We start from the raw sequence: 14,098 nt of genomic DNA, 5'->3' as shown, positions 1-14,098 counted from the left end.
TAGAGATGCAAAATTAGTTTTCTGCAGAGCGTATTTCATTACACTGACCACTGACATTTTGTCTTACTGAATTGCAATAGTCCCTGGAGGGAGAAAGGCATGAAGGGCTTGCAATGCTAGAAGCACCGCCCTCATCTCCAAAACACTGATATTCAGAATGGTCTCTGTCTAAGTCCACGTACCTTGGACAGTTCTGCCCACGTAATCCCCCCCCCCCAAGGCAAGAAGCGTCCGTGGTCACCATGGCTTGGGGTTGCGGCATAACAAACAGTCGTACTTCCTGAAGCTCTCGAGATTGGAGCCACCACATGAGGGAATTTCTGCAAACTCTGCTGAGAGGAATCGGCAAGTCCAACGGGTGGTGAAGGATGGACCACTGAACCTGCAAAGTCCACTGGAGAACCCTCATGTGCAAGCGAGCTAAGGGCCCGAGACTGATTGCTGGTGCCATGGACCCTAAAGCTCTCAGGACTAACTCAGCTGGTGGGGCAGGTGACTGAAGAAGGGCTAAAACGTGTAAGGTCAAACTGAGAAGTCTGTCTGATGTCAAGAAGGCCTTGGTCTGAAGTGTGTCTATTCTGGCCTCTATGAACTCCAAGACTTGAACTGGTTGAAGGGATGACTTCTTGAAGTTTATGGTGATCCCCAACTGGGACGCTAGAAGTAGGAAGCAATCCCTGGCTAAGCAGAGTAGATGCCTGGTGGGGGCGGTAAGGAGCCAGGCATCTAGGTAAGGAAAAACCTGTATTCCCTGAAGTCTCAGGAGGGCTGCTACAACTGCCATGAACTTGGTGAACACCCTGGGGGCTGTGGTGAGGTCGAAGGGTAGGACCCTGAACTGGTAATGACTGGCCCCTAGCCAAAAGCGGAGGAACCTCCTGGATTGCCTGTCCATGAGAATGTACGCATCCTTGAGGTCTATGAAGCACATCCAGTCCATCTCCTGCAGAAGGGGCAGAATGGATTGAAGAGTGACCATCCGGAATTTCTCCTTGGCAATAAAGAGGTTCATTGTTGAAAGGTCGAGGATCGGCCTTAAGTCCCCCATCTTCTTTGGTACCAAAAAGAACCTGGAGTAATTGCCTAACCCGGATTGGCTTGGGGGGATGTGCTGGATGGCTCTTTTTTCTAGCAGCTTTTTTTACCTCTAAAGCTGCAGCCTCCCTCTGACTGGGTGGTACATCGGGGAGGCGCCTCGACTGAGGGGGCAGGTTTATGAAAGGGATTGAGTAACCTCTGGATATTATTCAAAGCACCCAGCGATCTGTTGTGATGGACTCCCACTGGGCCAGGTGCTATGAAAAACGCCCCCCCCCCCACTGCCTCCAGAGAGGAGCAGTCGGGCAACCCCTCAGGGCTGCTGCATGGATCAGTCAGAAAAAAGTTCCCGTGACCCAAAATTTTTTGGCCCCACTCTGCCTCTGGGCCGGCATCCACCTTGTTCCCCTCTGCTTCTGAAGGACAAAGGGTCCGGAGCATAACGGGACTGCTGAGACTTCCGGAACCACATCTTCTTTTGTCCTCTCTGGTTCCTGGAAAAGGACCTTTGAGGAGCCGAGAAGCTGATTCCGATGGCAGACAGCGTCTTCCAGTCTTTCTCGCTCTGAACCAATGTGTCGCGGACGGTCTTCCCGAACAGGGTAGAACTGAAGGGTGTGTTCACGAAGGACACCTTGAAAGGTTCTGCAAAGTCACAAAGCCGGAGCCAGAAGTGACGCCTTAAGGCGATGCCGGACCTGCTGGCTCTAGCGGTGCCCTCCGTGGCATGGGAAAGTAGCCGCATAGACGTATTTGAAACAGATTTCAGAGTGGCCATGCGAGCCGAGAAAGTCCATTTGTCCTTGGCCGACATGGACTCAGGGGGAGACTCAGCGTATTCTTTCACCAGGTCCCGCTGAAGTCTAATTACATGGGCCAAATAACTCAGCGCCCTTATGGAAAAGGCAGCTGAAGCAAACATCCACTTCCCGATACGATATCGTCCGAGACTCCTTATCAGGGGGATGGACCGAGGAACTATCCTGGGCAAGTTCCTTCTTGGTGGCTGCCACCACCACCATGGCATCTACTGGGGAACCCTTACTCCAAGCCGTCCTATCCACAGGGGGATTAAGAATCCTCTCTGGCCTCCTGGGGATTGGCTCTACAGTGTCCAGTTCCTTCCATGCCCTGGTAGTGATGAGGTCAACCAGGAGGGTCAGCCAGAGGGGACACCCAAGAGGCAGACAGGCCTGCGTCGAACGCCTCCAGGAATACCGAATCGTCCGAGGAAGGTTTCTGGGCTGACCACCCCCCCCCCCTTTAGGCAAAGCATTTCCATAATGTCTCCAAAGGAGACGTCCTCGGGGGGGGGGGGGTGACCTGGGGGAACCTTCCCCTTCCTCCAAATCGGTGTCCTCCGTGAGGGACTCAGGGGAGTCCAAGTGCCTCCTCTTACACTTACGTTTGTGAGGAACCTCCTCAGTGGGACTGTCCGAGGAGGGCTCACCAACAGGGTCGTGCTCCGCCAGTGGAACGGGCTGGGACATCAACGCAGGCTGTCCCTGGGACTGGACGATGGAAGACAAGCCCAGCTGCAAGGGAGTGGGGGCATAATCCGAAGAAAGAGCAGGGGGTCTCAAACCTCTCTCGAGAACCCTCTCCACCACGTCGAAAGCAGAGGGTGAACCAATCTCTCTGGGCTCCGTGGTTAACACCCCCGGATCCAGCACAGGGATCGGCGTCGGAGCCGAAGCCCTCGGACCTGAGAGGGAAAGTACAGTTTTGTACCTACCATAAATGTAGATGTTCGAGTGCTAATACAGCTGCAGTAATCACATATGGGTTCTCTGCAGTCAGGCGGGTCCTCGGTCGGCCGAATTCCAAAGTCTAGGTCCGGCGTCGGTTGTTGTCGCTTTCTTTCCTGACGTCAGAGCGACAGGGGTATATAAGACACAGCCAACGCCATATTCTTCAGTCTTTTCTTGCCCCAGATGTCAGGTGCCCCCAGAAGGAAGGCAATACATAAATTATATATTTATAAATATATTCAAGCAATGCAATGTAATCAAAAAACAGTAGTTGCAAGCAAATACACCATAGGAGGATAACCCAAATTAGGTTGTATGAGGAGGTGTTAGCCACTAATCCTTTACCAAGAGGGGAAGGAGGGAGGGAAACCTGTACTGCAGCTGTATTAGCACTCGAACATCTACATTTATGGTAGGTACAAAACTGTACTATGTTCATCGTACATACAGCTGCAGTAATCACATATGGGTAGAATCCCAAAGCTACGCACAGGGTGGTAGGCACTAGGTGGAACTGGGATGAGCCAGAATGCCCTGCCACACAGCAGTGGCAAAGCCTGCTCTAGTTTTGGAATATAAAGGCAGGTGGTAGTGTTTTGTGAAGGTATGCACAGAACTCCAAGTGGCTGCCTCCAAAATATCTTTGGTAGGAACTCCTTTGAGGAAAGCTGTAGAGGTAGCTGTGGCCCTGGTGGAGTGTGATCTGATGCCTGTAGGGACAGATTTCCCATGATAGGAGTAACAAAATCGTATGCAGTGGCCTATCCATTTTGAAATTGTCTGTTTGGTAACAGGCTTCCCTTGAGCTCCCACAGCATAGGACACAAAAAGTTGTTCTGATTTCCTGAAAGGCTTTGTTCTGTCCAAATAATAACATAGCTGTCTATGGATGTCTAAGGAATGTAGCAGCCTTTCCCCTTTGTTTTGAGGATTGGGGTAAAAGGTAGGTAAGTGTATGGCTTGATTTAAAGCTACCCTGGATACCACTTTAGGCATAAAAGACGGGTTGGTTCGAAGGGAAACCCTGTCCTGATGGAAGATGAGAAAGGGCTGCACAGCCATGAGGGCTTGTAGTTCCGAAACCCTACGAGCTGAGGTAATGGCCAGAAGGAAAGCTGTTTTCCAGGACAAATATTGCAAATCTGTTGAGGCAGCTGGTTCAAAGGGAGGCAATGTTAATTTTTCTAAAATGTAATTAAGATCCCAGGCTGGCACTGGTTGTTTCCTTGGTGGTCTTATATTTTTAGCCCCTCTTAGGAACTGTCTTAAAAGTGAGTGAGAGAATAACGGTGGATCCATGTTGAATTCTGCAGAAATGGCTGAGGCATGGATTTTTATGGAGGAAAATGAAAGTCCACTGTTCAGCAGCTCAGCTAGATACTGTAATACCTGAGGCAAATTCAGTTTTCTAGGGTCCTGGCCTTTTTTCTCATTCCAAGAGCAAAACCGTTTCCATTTTGCGGAATAAGCCTTTCTAGTAGATGGCCTTCTGGCCTCCAGAATGACGTCCTGCACCTCTTTGGGGAGTAGGGTCTGTTGTGGTGTTAAGGAATTTTCCATGCAGTGAGATTGAGTGTTTTCAGCTGACTGTGAAGAGTTTTGTAGCTGTGCTGAGTCAGCAGAAGAGGCATTAGAGGTAGAGGCCAGGGAGGAGTATGTGTTAGGCTCCTCAGGAGTGGGTACCAGTGCTGTCTTGGCCAGTCTGGAGCAATCAGTATCATCTTCGGTCTGTCTGCTCTTGCTTTCAAGAGCACCTTGGGCAGAAGAGGCAGAGGTGGGAAAGCGTACACTGTCCATGCTGTCCAACTGAATGAAAGGGCGTCTATTCTCCAGGCCTTTGGATGAAAGGTCCTTGAACAAAACTTTTCCAATTGATTCCTGTGGGAGGCGAATAGATCTATGTCTGGCCTCCCCCAGGTTTGGATTATCTTTGTAAACACCTGAGGATGCAACTTCCATTCGTGCAGGTCTGTCATATTTCTGCTTAGATTGTCTGCCAGTGTGTTTTCCAAACCTGGCAAGTACTGTGCTTGAAGTTTGATTTGCCATTCCAGAGCCAAGTTCCAAAGTGTCATGGCTAGTCTGCACAGGGGGTATGAATGTGTTCCTCCTTGTTTGTTTATGTACCACATTACTGTGGTGTTGTCTGTTCTTATCAATAATTGTCCTGGATGCAGGAGGTCCTTGAATGCTGTAATTGCATTTATCACTGCTAGCATTTCTTTTTGATTGATGTGAAGGTGCTTTTCCTTTTGGAACCATTTGCCCTGAATGCACCTGCCTGTCATGTGCGCCCCCCAGGCGTAATCTGAGGCGTCTGTTGTGATGACTTGATTTGCTTGAGGCTTGCAGAATGGGAGACCTGTGTTTGTTTGACATGCTTGGGCCCACCATAGAAATTCCTTTTGCAAACATGGAATTATTGGTATTATTGTTTCCAAATTGTGGCTGTGTTGAGACCATAGGTTTTTTAGGTACCACTGAAGTTTTCTCATATGCAACTTTGCACATGGGATTAAAAGAATGCAAGATGCCATGAAGCCCAGAGCCTGCAGGATTTTCCTTGCAGTAAGCCTGGTACAATTTGCTAGTATTTTGAAGTACTGAGTTAGTTGCCCCTGTTTTTCTGGCGTAAGGTAGGCCATCTGGGTGTTTGTGTCCAAGTTGGCACCAAGGAAAGTTATTTTCTGAGATGGTGTTAGCCTGGATTTCTCTTTGTTGATCGTGTATCCCAGAGAATTCAGTAACCGTGTTGCATAAGCCAGATGTTCCAGAAGTATGTGCTTGCTGTCCGCTTGGATCAGGCAGTCGTCCAAATAAGGGTAAATTTGTATCCCTTGAAGTCTGCAGTATGCAATTACTGATGCCAGGCATTTCGTGAATACTCTGGGAGCAGTAGATAAGCCAAAGGGCAATGCAGAGAATTGATAGTGGATTGAACCTGCAAGAAATCTGAGGTATCTTCTGCAGCTTTGTCTGATTGGGACATGCAGGTATGCCTCCTTGAGATCCAATGTTACCAGCCAAAACTCCTTGCCCAGCATGGAAAGAAGCTGCTGTAATGTGAGCATCTTGAATTTTGGTACGAGTAGAAATGTATTTAGGATGGATAAGTCCAAAATGGGTCTCCAGTCGGTTCCTTTCCTTGGTACCAGAAATAGTCTGGAATAAAAACCTTGACCTTGTTCGTGAGTAGGTACCTCTTGTGATAATATGCCAATTTCTTGTAAATAATGCCAGCTTTCCTCCCAAGGGAGCTGCCAGCTGAGACTTGCTTGGCATGAAAAGGAGGAAGTCATTGGGTTTGTTTTCTGTATTGTTGTGCACTGTCTTCGCCACCTCTTGGTGCTGGAGTTTGCCATTGTCTGCCTCTATATGATCCTTGAGATTGTCCTCTGCCCCTTGTGTGCCTGTATCTACCTCTTTGGGGCTTGTCCGTGGCTGGAAAGGACCAGTTTTTAGAAGGCCAATTTCTGCTAAAACTAGGTGGTTGTACCTGTAGAAAAGCCTTGACAGTTTGCATAGATTTAGCTTTTTCTTCCATTTTCCGGAGTATCTCCTCAGCATTAGTACCAAATAGTACATCCTTTTGTAAAGGAGCATCTAGTAGTTTAGCTTTAACATGATCAGGCAAGCTTTGTTCCCTAAGCCAGGCATGTCTACGAATGACTGATCCTGTAACAGCAGCTCTACTTGAGGCCTCTAAGGCATCATAGCCACATTGTAAGGTGTGTTTACCCACTTGTTCTGCACTATGCATCATATCCTGCAATTCCTTCAAATCTGGTTGTTCAGGTTGAGGCATTTTATTTCTTAATTGTGATAACAGAAACTGCTGATATTTAAGCATATGGAACTGACAATTTAAGGCCCTCATGGCTAGGGTGGCCGAGGTGTATACCTTTTTTCCCCACCTTTCTAAGGATCTAGATTCTCTTTCGGAAGGTAGTGGATTCTTGGCAGTAGAGGCCTTCATTTCATTGGCGCCTTGAGAAATGGTTTCAGGGTCAGCATTATGGCTTTTGAAAAGAAATTGGTGAGAGTTAGGAACTCTGTAGTACCTATCAGGTTTGACTGGGGCAGGAGGCAGGGAATCCAGATTAAGACAAGCCTCCGAGTAAACATCAAGTATGTCCAAGACATGAGGTATAGCCAGAGGTCTGTGTTGAGGTAACAAAAGAAATTCCCTAAGCCTTTTCTTGGAATCAGAAAAGTCTTGGCCTTCCCAATGGAAGTGTACCCTCAAGGTGTGCAAGGTTTCCCCAAAAGAAAAATCCTCTGGGGGAGATACAGAAGGAATGGACTGTTCTGCATCAGAATCTTCATAAGGGGAGTACGAGTGTTCCTCTACATCAGAATGTTCTGAGAAAATGGAGCCCTGTTCAGAAGAGGGAGAATCTTCCTCCACTCTGGGTCTCTTGTCTGGAGGGGGTTGGGAACCCCTGATAAGAGTAATTAAATCCTCAGCCATTTTAAGCATCTGCTTTTTAGGCATGGGGCCTGGGGATGGGCCCTGAGCAACAGGCCTCTTGGGATGCATGGCTGATTTGGACTTAGTAAAGGCCTTAATGGAAAAGGAAGATGAGGGTCTAAAGACACCCTGGGTGGAAGTGGACCTGTCCACATTAGGAGGCTCTACACTCATAGTGGCTTCGGTGGTTGTAGTCTGAGTAAGGGCCGAGGTACCTGCGGTCTCGGTTACAGAAGACACCGCCAAGGAAGTGTCGTCGGTAGTCAGGGACTGCATAGGCATCTCACTGAGAACCGGACCACGTGCAGCCGGTTTTGGCGTGGTGTCGGTGGAGACCGCGGACCTCGCGTGTCGGCCCTTGTCCTTGCGTTTTTTGGACAAACCGGTAGTCGGAGTCTCCGACGACATTTTATGATCAAAGGCTTTACCAAAATAATGTTGGGCGAACTCCGCCCGACGCTTAATAGTGCGTTTATTGAAAGTAGCGCAAAAGCGACAGCCCGAGACGTCGTGGTCTGGGCCTAAACAAGGTATGCAGAGGGAATGGAAATCCTTATGCGGTATTTGCTTCCCACAAGAAATACAATTGTTAACTTTGTCTGACATCGGTCTGAGGCAAGAAAAGTTTCCCCAATGGGGTACTTGGCTTTAAAGAAGACTTTGGTTTCCAATTTTTCATAAATTCAGGAGCTGGCCGACCGGCACTTGCGAACTGCTTCTGCTTTGGGCACCGCGCGGCAAAAAAGACTGGAGAATATGGCGTCGGCTGTGTCTTATATACCCCCGTCGCTCTGACGTCAGGAAAGAAAGCGCAACAACTGACGCCGGATCTAGACTTTGGAATTCGGCCGACCGAGGACCCGCCTGACGGCAGAGAACCCATATGTGATTACTGCAGCAGTATGCACGATGAACATGTGTGCTCCGACCAAAACAGAGACGAAGACACACTGGACCCCTCGGATCCGACGCACGGCTCTCAGCCCCGAGAGCTCGGATCCGAAAAAGGATCCGACAAACTAGAGGGCATGGTCAGCTTCGACGTAACGATAAGCATCAGCGCAGACTCCCTGACTCCGAGACTCCTCGGATCCGAAGGCTCCGAAACCCGATAGTGGATCAGAGAAGGAGCTATTGGGGCAAAAAGTGGGGCTCAACTCCCCCCCGGAGGGGGGGAGGCAGCAGCACTCCCATCTGCTGTTGGGTTTGGAGAAAACGACACATCATCCAGTCCATATCAGCGTTGGAGAGGCTATGGGTCGACCTAGAGGAGGCTGCCGCGACGACCTTGAAGATGGTCAGGCCTCCTCCTCCAGCTCTGGTGAGAAGCGTGGAGAACGGAACCAAGAATAGGAAGCCCCGGAGACCTTCTGGGGTGAGGAGAGCAGCTTGGCAGGCAGGGCCGAGGGGGCTGAGTCGGCCCGCCGCTTGTGGCTCCTGTGCCTCTCTTTCTCCTTCTCTCTCTTTCTCGCCGTCTCTCTCTCTCTTCTTTTTTAGAATCCCTCTCTCCTTGGGAAGAAGAGGGAGGTGAGTCACAGCCAGGGGAGAGGGGACAGCAGGGTGAGCAGCCGCAGCCGCGGCTGTAGCCACCGAGGGAAAGGAGGAAGAAGCCGACTCCATGGGTAGGAGACCCGCCAGAATCAGCTTATTCCTCCTATCCCTCAGGGCCCGGGGGTTAAAGGCTGCGCAAATTTGGCAGCCCGAGGTCAAATGTGGTACCCCCAGGCAGAGGACGCACCGAGTGTGGCCATCCGCTGGGGAAAGCTTATGGCCACACTCAGTGCACTTAGAAAAGATGGCCTTTGGGGCCTCAGCCATGATTTCTAAACAAGAAAACACACACGCGCCCACACAAACACCTAAAGGAAAAGGGGGGGCATACTAGGCTTTAAACTACGAGGGAATGGTAAATCTCAGGGGTTTAAACTAAGAAATTAAACTAACCACACACACCAAAAAACTAAGAAAGATTTTCACAAAAAAAAAAACACTTACAAATCGCCTAAACGCTAGGAGCTCGAAAAACTCGTGCTTGACCAAGCCGCAGCAAACGAGATCTGAGGATTGGAAGGAGGTAGCAGGGTATTATGTGTAAGGGGTGGAGCTTGGAGCTCGAATCTCTAGCTTGGAAAGCTGCCGGCTCGGATCCAGGTCGGATCAGATAGCCCACAGGTTCATGATCAAATTAAGTTAACTACTTCAGATCGCATATTTCAGTTACAGATGCAAAATTAGTTTTCTGCAGAGCGTATTTCATTACAACATTCACTTTCTGTAGCACAAATCCTGTTATATCAGCATTATCATAATGACATATACTTAGATTATGGTTGCAAATTCACATGACAATGCATGCATTTCATCACATCAGCATTATCACCACAGCGGTGACATACAAATATTTTGCTTTTCTGCAATATATAACATGGCACAAAAGACAGCACACCCACTATTTCATCTACGCTATCTCAACAAAGACAGCAAAAACAAAAATTAATACTATTTACACAGGTTCAACATTTCCACAAAGAATATGCTTTACATTTGTTGGAGAGTAGAATAATTGATTATGTACAATTTGAACATATTCACATGGGTTGCAGTTTAATTATGTAGAGTTGTTTTTTTTTTTTTTTAAGTCTGAAGTCTACATTATTTAAGACAGTATAATCAAACACCACCCAAAAAAAGACATCGACTGTGAGTTCAGTGTTCTTACGCTTCTTTGCTCTGTATTCGAGTAAGAACTCTTGTTACCCACATGTATGAGAACCACCATCTTAGCCCATGCCACTTTTCTCTGCTTATGATATAAAAAAGAAGTTATGTACTCACCATAACGTTCCATGTATGTAGTCCATCTTGCTGAACATTATTACGTGTGGGTTCGGAACCGATCCTCGGCTGCTTTTAGAAAGCCTGAAAACTTCTGACTGGCTCGTGGCTAGGAGGTATCCCATGGTGCATGAGCACATTCCCCAGATCTTGTTTGCTACTAGTCTATCAGGATAAGATAGGAAAGGACAAAGGTCCGGAAGACTAAAGTGTACTAAAGGCGCCCTTTATGGTAAAAACCACTTTAGAAAAAGAAAAAAACTGTTTCCAGATCCTCTAGGAAGGGGGCTGGTGGGTGGGTTTGTAATAATGTTCGGTGAGATGGACTACATACATGGAACGTTATGGCGAGTACATAACTTCTTTAAGTTATGTAGTCCTATCTCGCCTCCGTTATTAAGTGTGGGACAGCGTCCCTAGCATTTTGAATGGGTGGCTCACTGGAAAATACTCCTGAGTACCGTGAAACCAAACGAGGTTCTACCAAACGAGGTTCTACCCCTGGAAGTTAAATCCAATTTATAATGGGAAATGAAGGTATGAGGGGTAGCCCATGTTGCTGCTGCACATATATTATCAATAGGCATCCTGGCTTGAAAGGCAGCAGAATTAGAAAAAGACCTGGTGAAAGGCGCTTTGACATTAATGGGTAACTCCTTTCCCTGAGAAGTGTAAATGAAAGAAATACAATTAGAGATCCAGTTCGATAGTGTGACCTTAGAAACTGGCACGCCTATTCTCGTCTCAGCAAAAGAAACAAATAGCTGTTCTGATTTTCTAAATCCTTTGGTTCTGTGCATATAGAAACGCAGTTGCCTATGCACATCTAATTGATGAAATCTATACTCTTGCTTTATTGGTGTGATTAGGGAAGAACACTGGCAATTCGATTGTTTGGTTTAAGTGAAAATGAGAACAGACTTTAGGGATAAAGGAAGGATTGGTCCAGAGAGAAACCCTATCTTTGTGAAAAATTAAATATGGAGGTTTGACTGATAGGGCTTGTAGTTCAGAAACTCGTCTGGCTGAGGTTATTGCTACCAGAAAAAGAGTCTTCCAAGACAGGAATTTCAACTGACAACTATGGGCTGGTTCAAAGGGTGGCAAAGTAAGTCTAGAAAGGACTAGATTCAGATCCCAGAGAGGAATGGGGTCTTGGACAGGAGGTCTTAACATCATGGAACCCCTTAAGAAAGGATATGCACAGTTTGTGACACATAAGACTGGAATCATTAATCCCCACATGAAAATTGGATATTGCTGCTAGCTGAACTCGGAGTGTAGCAGCTGCTGAACCCTGGTGAAAGAGTTCTGATAGGAACTCTAAAACAATAGTAATGGGTGCTGTAAATCTATCAACTTCTCTGTTACGTGCCCATATAGAAAATCTCTTCCATTTAAAGTGGTACAATATTCTAGTCGAAGGCTTGTGAGAAGAGGTAATAATATGGGTTACAGCTGGTGAAAGATCATGAAGCCGGAACTGGAGCAGCCATGCTGTCAGTTTGAGAGTGTGGAGACTGGGGTGAAGAGACCCTGATGTGTGTCAAGATGTCTGGCACTGGGTCCAGAGTCCATGGATTGTCTAACAGGTGAGGCTCGAGAAAAGGGAACCAAATCTGACAAGGCCAGTAAGGGGTGATGAGGATCATTTTGCTTCCCAACAGCATTGCTTTCTGTATGACCTTGGGAATGAGTGGAAAAGGAGAAAAAGCATAAAGGAGTCCCGGGGGCCAATCGTGGACGAGTGCATCTCTTGGAGACTCTCCAGGAGGGGGGATGAGGGAGAAATAGGTGCTGCATTTGGTGTTGATGGGGCTGGCAAAGAGATCACAGCAGGGTTGTCCCCACTTGTGGAAGATCAGACGGACTACTTTCTGGTTCAAAGACCATTCGTGAGGTAACAATATTGCTCTGCTTAGCTTGTCCGCTATCACGTTGGATGTCCCCAGGATGTGCGTTGCAATGAGAAAGCATTGGGAAGAAATCGGCCAGTTCCAAACTCGCAGGGCCTCTCGATATAAAGGATATGATCTGGTTACCCCTTGTTTGTTTAGACACCAAACCACCGACATGTCTGTCTGGATAGCTATCGCCCCTATTGGGAGAAAGTCGTGAAGTGCTTGCAAAGCTAGAAGCACCGCTCTCATCTCTAGGACATTGATATGCAGTTGAGCCTCTTGATCTTGCCATGTGTCTTGGACAGTGCTGCCTAGACAATACCCCCCCCCTATCTGGGAGGCATCTGTGGTCACAGTGGCAACGGGTTGGTGCGGTACAAATGGAGTCCCTGTGGTAAGATGACCTGGCTGAATCCACCAGCAGAGATCCTTTTTTCATGAATCTGTGATCAGTATCTGGTGATACAGAGGCAACTGCTGAAAGGACCACTGGGATGACAGGAGCCATTGGAGTATCCTCATATGTAGTATTGCTAATGGTACCAAGGTTATGGTCGAAGCCAATGTTCCAAGAAGCTGCAACACCACCTTCACTTTGACTGTTCGAAGAGGAAGTATCCTGTAATTTTGCTGTGCAAGATTCTGTATTCTGTTTGTAGGTAGTCTGGCTATCATAGAAACCGTGTCTATGTTTGCGCCAATAAAGGTTATAGATTGAGTGAGCAAAGTTGAGGATTTTTCCCAGTTTATAGAGATTCCCAACTGGGAACAGAGCTTGATTGTGTAATCTCTGGACTGAACTAGACGATGCCTAGTGGTGGCGGTCAGAAGCGAATCGTCCTGATATGAAGACTTGGATTCTGTGACGCCTCAAATGAGCCGTCACTACTGCCATGCATTTGGTGAACACCCGGGGGGCTGTGGTGAGACCAAAGGGCAGCATCCGAAACTGGTAATGACTGGCTCCCAGCCGGAGGCGCAGGTAACCCCTTGATGCTTTGTCCATCATGTGGTAGTAGGCATCCTGGAGATCTACTGAGCACATCCAGCTGTCTTTCCCTAACAGAGGGAGTATGGATTGTAGAGTGACCATTTGGAACTTGAACTTCTTTACATACTCGTTTAACCTGCTGAGGTCTAAGATGGGTCTCCAGTCTCCTGTTCTTTTTGGAACTAAAAAGAACCTGGAGTATGTTCTGAATCCTGTCTGGTCTACTGGGACCTTTTGGATGACTCTTTTTAATAGCAGCTTTTCTATCTCTATAACTGCTTGATCCCTGTGATTGGGTGGTACATCAGGGATCCTTTTGGGAGGGCGTGGTGGAAGGGAAAAGGGTATAGAGTAACCTCTGGTAATAATGTCTTGTACCCACTTGTCCCGAGTGTGATTTAGCCAGGCTTCTGGGTACAAGGACAGGCGACCGCCGACCGGCTCCAGAGATGCACAGTCGGGTTCCACATCAGGAACGCTGATAGGGACGGTCACGAAAGAAATTGCTACCTCCCTGACTTTATGGGCCTCCCCTGCCTCTAGGGCGACGTCTACCATTAGTTCCTCCTCCCCTGCCTCTGAAGGAGGAATCACCCTGTGTATCCTGGAAAGGTCTCTGATTTCTTGAACCACAATCTAACACTCTTCTGACCTATAGGGTAAGGTCTAGAAGGAATGGAAAAACGTCCCATGGCAGAGAGAGTCTTTCCTTCCTGCTCACACCCGGTGAGGGTATCTTTCACCTTGGGTTCAAAAAGAGAGGATCCGTCCACGGAGGCATAAGTGAATGTAGACTTGAAAGGCTCAGCAAAGTTGCATAGACGCATCCAGGAATGTCTCCTTAAGAAGACTCCTGAACCCGCCGTCCTACTTGCACCATCAGCTGCCTACGAGATCAGCCACATGGAGGAGTTAACAATGGATGTCAGAGTAGCCAACTGAGTAGACACTGTAGATGGGACTGCTTCAGTAGAGGTACCCTGAAGAGTATCTCTTAACTCCTTTAGGAGATCTCTCTGAAGTCTCGTAAAATGTGATAGATAGTTCAGCGATTGGAGTGTAAAAGCCACTGAAGAGAAGATACGCTTCCCGTACCTATCCATCGTTCGGG

General features: G+C 47.8%; 1 protein-coding gene across 1 annotated transcript in view; it reads right to left on the bottom strand.

Moving 5' to 3' along the window:
* HAUS5 (HAUS augmin like complex subunit 5) overlaps window positions 1–14,098 on the bottom strand; it is a 1,223,310-nt gene that overhangs the window by 528,002 nt on the left and 681,210 nt on the right. The gene's annotated exons all lie outside the window — the stretch shown is intronic.

The sequence above is a fragment of the Protopterus annectens genome, chromosome 8.part0 (assembly GCF_019279795.1).
Source record: "Protopterus annectens isolate FY-2018-M chromosome 8.part0, PAN1.0, whole genome shotgun sequence".
Lineage (NCBI taxonomy): Eukaryota > Metazoa > Chordata > Ceratodontiformes > Protopteridae > Protopterus > Protopterus annectens.
Note: the sequence above shows the minus strand (reverse complement) of the source record. Positions and strands in the feature narration are given on the sequence as shown.